This window comes from Corylus avellana, chromosome ca6 (genome assembly GCF_901000735.1).
Source record: "Corylus avellana chromosome ca6, CavTom2PMs-1.0".
NCBI lineage: Eukaryota > Viridiplantae > Streptophyta > Magnoliopsida > Fagales > Betulaceae > Corylus > Corylus avellana.
In genome coordinates this window covers 27,695,084-27,701,749 of record NC_081546.1, presented here as the reverse complement: position 1 = coordinate 27,701,749, position 6,666 = coordinate 27,695,084, and positions in this window count along the sequence as shown.

The window sequence follows — 6,666 nt, the reverse complement described above, 5'->3', positions numbered from 1 at the left end:
TATATTTTTGCCAAGTCATCCCAAGTCATCCCTCCCCAAAAAATAGTTTTTCCCTTGGTCGCTTCTCAAATTGACTAATAAAAGAAAAGAAAAATATTGCAACAAAACTTAGGAGAGTGAGAAGGAGCTCTATATATTCGGCAAAACTACATATGGAGCTAGCCCAAAGTTTGAGGCCGGCTCAATCCTTTGGAGCTCAACAATGCACTGGGCCGGCTTTATAGAAAATTGTACTAAAAGCTAACTATTAGGGCTTGCTCATCATTCTAGTCCTCCATAGTCCATAAGGGGTTTTTGTACAATGAAAAGCACCCAAACACAATCTCCTTTGTCATATCAAAATAAAAATGATTTATTTATTAATTTTGTTACAGACTTAAGTGGAAATATATATATATAGGCGACGAAATTAATTTACTTAGTAGCATCGTTTGACATGATATGAAGGCAAAAGACCAGCTATTTCTTCGTTTTCAACACATTTCTATACAAAAACTTGAGAGCCTCGATAAAAGACTAGACCAATGCCCCAGTTGGTCCTATATACGTAGCTAGGTCGATTGAGCCTATCGTAGCAAATGTGATGTTAAAGAAAATATGAACATATTCTAGCTGTTGGAAGGGTTTAACATGCAATTTATAGTGTCTAGTGGATTTTGTGGTCACAATTTATAGTGTCTAGCTAGGTAGATAGTGATATCATCAATCATATACCAAAATTTCGGACAAGTGGAACTTTGATATCTGCTGCTTCGCATTCTTTTAATGCATAAAATGCGGTTGATAAATTGTTTGCTGGCGACTATGCATTAAAAGAATCTCTAAAGTCCTTAATTGTTGATCCAATATTTGATTACGAAAATACCTCATAGAATAGATGACTCTCTTATGCATTTTTCTTTTCCTCTATAACAGAAGTTCTTAGTATTTGAGTCATTGCCACCATCTAAAATCATTGCCACCAATGAAACCCATGCAAACCCACGCTGCCACTATCAACATCAATGCCTTTCAAGAACATTCATACCAAAACACACGATTGGTTTCACAATATTAATTTCTACACCATACTTTGAATTTCAAAGTATTTCCTCTCAACAAACAGAAAAGAATCTTTGATGACTAACAGCAGACGTATGGCAAGTCGAAACACAATAGAATTCCCTAACTGCAACTAATAAGGGAGTAAACGATTTAAAGAAATGGGGCCCCCAACGAATCACATAGGTAGAGCAGTAATGCAATACACACACACAAATACCATGAAACTTCAAAATTACTATGAACTTTTAATGAAGCATCTTGTTCAGTGTTCTGATAGTGATAGGTGTTGTATGAGGAATAGACTTTGAAAAATTTATTAGCAGTGTTGCCATTTATTTTCATAGAGTTTAAGCCGTTTGACTTGGAAAAATAGTCCAACTTGAAGCACATTGTGTATTTACGAAACCTGCAGTGGTTGCATATGGAACATCCCCAGCAAGTGTTGCATCCATAAATAACAAGGCACATTTTCTGATCCATAGCAGACAGAGTAAACAAAATTTTCCCTCTAAAAATGAATAGAAAAGCTTCTGATCCACAGGAGACATGTTGCTGAACATATCCTGAGGAAGGAAAGTATTGTTGTTGACCCACAAGAGTCCCAGAAGCAGATGGGTTATAGCTAGGCAGGCAATAGACCAGTGAACCATTGTCAGATTGCATACCCTCGACCTCGAGCAACCTCCTATGCAGAATGTAACAGTCACCAATTTCAATTAGTAATGCCACATTTGTATGTAAACATTTGCAGGATATACATCAGATTCATTAGAAATTTCCACAAAGTCTATGGATGAGAACATACTGTCTGAGAACCATCTACATGAAGATTATAATGATCATCCAACTGATCTAAGGATCCATTATATCCTGCAAAATGATAGAATAAACAAATTTTTCACTCTAAAAATGAATAGAAAACCTGCTAATTCTAAATTGTTAAGTTTTACACTAAAAGGTAATCTCCAAGGACGTGTAGCAACATGAAGATCATGATTCTAAGGAATAGCACTTCCTTTCCCATTAAGAATAGGATACAAAGTGAGATCATGATACCAAAATTCATCAACCATGTATTTACTTATCAATCAAAAAGAAAAAGAAAAAGAAAAAAAAAACACACACACACACACCAATTACCAATAGATATCATACTAGGATCCTTTATCAATTAGTTCATAGTGACACTATGATGAAGCTTTTATGTTAGAATAACTGATTTTCTCTTTCAAGTTGTTGCTTGATTTTAAGAAAAAATGGAGAAAAAGAATGAAATAAAGACAGGAAAAGGCAAATATGTGAAAAATTTAACTAAACCTTGAAGTAAAAGAATAATTTTAGCGAAGTTTATGTTCATCTAAACTTTATCCCTAAGCTAGAAGGCCTCAAAAACTAAATTTTCATCCAAGAACTGATTAAGCAAAATTTCATGAATGACCAAATCTTTGAATTTTGTCAATTCCAATCTTACAAAAGAGCATGGCCATGACTACAAAATTGCATAATACTAACACAAATAAAACAAGAAAACAGAGAAGTAGCCACTACTAATTGTAATTTGAGTCTCATTAAGGTGGCATACTCAATGACGGAAAGAAAGTATGAGCATAGGATTTAGAGTTGCTAAACATTTAACTAAGAATCGCAAGCAGTTTTTTGCCATAAAATTCAATTACAATCACCTGGAAAATTTTACTTTAAACAGTTAACAAAAAATAATTATTAGGGGCAGATATGGAGAGTAACACCACTAGCATGAAATTTGCAACATGTGAACAGCCTGCCACATTACGCAAATCCTGCAGAATGCACAAACCCAAAGCAAAATGAAATCCTAAATTATGCCACAAAAACTATAAAAGCAGGAACTAGTCCCTCAAATAAAGCAATATTAATTTCAGAGGGTAATAAAAATGCTCAAGTGGATGAGGCAGGTTGTGAAACCAACATTGCTAAGAGCAAGAAACCAATTAATAAGACAGACCACCTAAGGAAGGGTAGCTTCTTATTTGTTGCAAAGTTAGCTTATTGAAATTTTTTTTTTTTTTTTTAAGAAAAAAAAAAAAAAAAAAAAAAAACACTAGGCAAGAAGCTGCAATGAAACCCATGCAAACCCACACCGCCACAATCAACATCAATGGCATTCAAGAACATTCATACCAAAACACACGACTGGTTGAATCCTTTGACCTGGCCAAGGTTGCCAACCAGCCCCCACCATTCATCAATCATCATCATTCCTGAAAATGAGCCATATTGGTTTTACAATATTAATTTCTACACCATGCTTTGAATTTCAAGGGGTAAGAAGCAATATTATGTGTACACCCAAAATTCACTTGTAATATATGAAGCACTTACATTATTATAACCCAAGTTCTGGGGCTGATTTGATTGATGTAATTGCGATTCACCAAGAGGCATATCATCTGCATCTGAAACTCCTTAGCAAAAGTTAGAGTACACAAGCTGGTGCCTGTAATTATGGGATTGACACAATGAAGGACGAGTTTGCCATGTTGGTAGAGTCCACCACAAGGGTGTTGAGAAGCATTTCATGTCTTACCTTTTAAAGTTTGCTTGAGATTATTTACATTTGGTATATCATTTCATTCTCAGATCTCAGCAGCTATCAAATTTTCTGGAGCGAAGAATGCCTCTTTTTTTGTGGGTACCAATTGGATTCCAAGTTGCCAGCATCATCATCATCATGGTGTCTCTTAGAAAGTTGAACACCATCCATTAAACATCTCGCTTTCCCTTCATATCATGGTTCTATATGGAATCCACAACTTTTAAAGAACACTGATATTGAAGGATACTTGAATTCAAATATAACTCAAAGATTATCCGTCTTTAGCTGAGGATGGTATAAACCTTCGTAATTTAACCATACACGGTCTGACTTGGCTGACTGATTTATCTCCGTATAGAAATCAAAATGGATTTGCTGACCATTACTGATGACTTCAACACCAATCTCAAAAAGACGTGCATCTTTTCTATCATCCGTCATTCCAATAACAGCAAAGAAAGCAAATGTTGTATTCACTGAATCAAAATGTAGAGGCCCGGTATCTATTTCACACAAATGAGTATTTGAAACCTCTTTACAATAGCTGAAGCAATCTGGAATCCTATTTCTCGGATATATACAATGAAATCAATGGAGTTTAGGATGTCCCTGTTACACGGATATGACAAATTTTCAGTGATACAACCTACAAATCAAGACACACAATAAGATGTAAATATATGAGAGAAGATACCTCACTGAATAAATGATTTTGTACAGCATTCCCTATTTGTTCAGGGCAATCGGAGAAGTCAATCCACCAAAGCTTTGGTAAATTGTATATATTATTAAATGGAAGTCTTTCCAATGACGTGCATCCACCCAAATATACACATCTTATATTTTGCGGAAGCTCTAAAACTTCTCGAAGTTGCTTCCAACGTTCCAACTTAAGGCATTTCAATCGAACAAAGCTGTTCAATGTAGGAAGGCTAATAATAGCACTATCACTTAGATTTAGATGTTTCAGACTGTTGAAAGGGCATTCAAGTGGAAACTTTTGTTCCAATGGTTGCACTGCCGAAGATACTGTTCCAACCCGCAAAGGATTTGGTGGGACACATGTATTAACCAATTGAGATCTTCTAGCTTCTCCTAAAAATACTTCCAATGACAAGCAATTCAAAGTAGACAGTTTTATTACATTTGATGGAAGTCCTAAAATTTCTCTAAGTTGCTTGCAATCATCTAAGTAAAGATTCTTTAATTGAACAAATCCGTTGAACCATATAGGAAGACTAACAATAGCGCTACCTGATAAATCTAGCTCTCTCAATGATTGTTGTGCTGGAATTTCTATTCCAAACCCCCCACAAGCTCTGGTGGATACTCCGTATTAAACAATTGAGACCTTCTACTTCCTTCTAAAAATATTTCCAATGACACGCACATTCTAGCTCTCACCTCTTCTACATTTGCTGGAAGTCCTTGAATTTCTCGAAGTTGCTTGCATTCATGCAAATAAAGGGACTTCAATCCAACAAAACTTTCGATACATCAAGGAAGGGTAACAATACCACTCCCGGATAGATTTAAATGGTACAACGTCGAGCCACAATCAAGTGCCCTTAAGAAATTTGGGTATGAAAAAATCGTAAGACTTGTGCAACATTCCTTTATCCTATCCAAGTACCCAATGGACGAAGGGAGTTCTTTTAAACTATAACAATCATGGAGAGAAAGTTCCCCTAAATGTTGCAGTTGATAAATGCTATCTGGAAGATTCATAAAGTTTTGGGATTGGTTTAGACATAATTTTTTAAGTCCAACAAGGTAGCCAATCGATGAAGGCAGTTCTTCTATACTAGTATCATAACAGTAGATAATCTCTAAACATTCCATTCGACACTCAATTTCAAGAAAGTTCTTAAACATTGAACAATGAACAACCAAAAAATTTGAGATATTTTAAAGATCTCAACTTGAAGCTTGTCGGAAAACTTCTAAGATTAGAGCATGATGTAATGATTAGCTCAACGAGCTGATCAAGGAATCCAACAGATTTATGAACCTCAACTAGATTTTTGCAACCAACAAGTTTCAACGACTCTAAATTTGGGATCCTTGAAACAGGGATTTTTTCAACGAATTTACAGACATAGAAATTCATAGTTGTCAAGTTTTAGAAATGCTGTCAAGAAAAAAAGAAAATAAATTAGTTTGAACTTTGAAAGAAGTTTACAACAAAATTTAAAAATAAAAATTTTACCAGAACTCCTTTCAATATCTTGATGCGACTATGAGCCATTCTTAAAATCGCAAGGTTCTTTCTACGAAAATTGGATGGAAAAGATTCTCCGGAATATTCAGCCCAATCTATCACTCTTAATTCATTATAGTGAATATTAAGCTCTTCAGAAAAGCGTGCATTACGGCTTATAAACAATCTGAGCCTTTTCATCTTCTTGAAGGTTTTAGGATTCACGTGTACTATAAGGTTTGGATCAGAGAAATCTATCAATATAGATTGCAAGACAATGTATAGTTAAGTGTACCAACAAAATCATAACATAAAGTCCTCCACATTTTAACACTTGGTAGAACTATAATTCTTGTCTTGATAAAATTTATATCTATTTTATATAAATATATAGATATATGCATTTATTGCTTTGTAAAAAGAAGGAAGCTTATAATCCATCTGCTTTGTCTTTGTATCTTGCTTCTTTTTCTTTCTTTTTTGAGATTTTCAAAATGAGTAATTTATTTTTATTATTGGAATGTCCTAGAGTGACTGATCATCATATTCTCAAAATTTTCAATATAATATATATATATATATATATATATATATAAACGGGGCTTATCTTTGAAATAATAAAAAGAGTTACACATTGTTAAATTACCAGTTGTCCTGGCAGGTAACATCCTTCCTTACATTTTAATTTACCTTTATCTCCTGCATCTAATGAGACTTCTCATGATCACATGTTACCTCCTAGCTAGTTCTACACGTCACCCTGCTATTGTTTCCCCTACTAAAAGTCATGCAGACACTCCCAATTCATCTCCCACTACACCCACAGAAAGTCATGGTCCCACCTTAC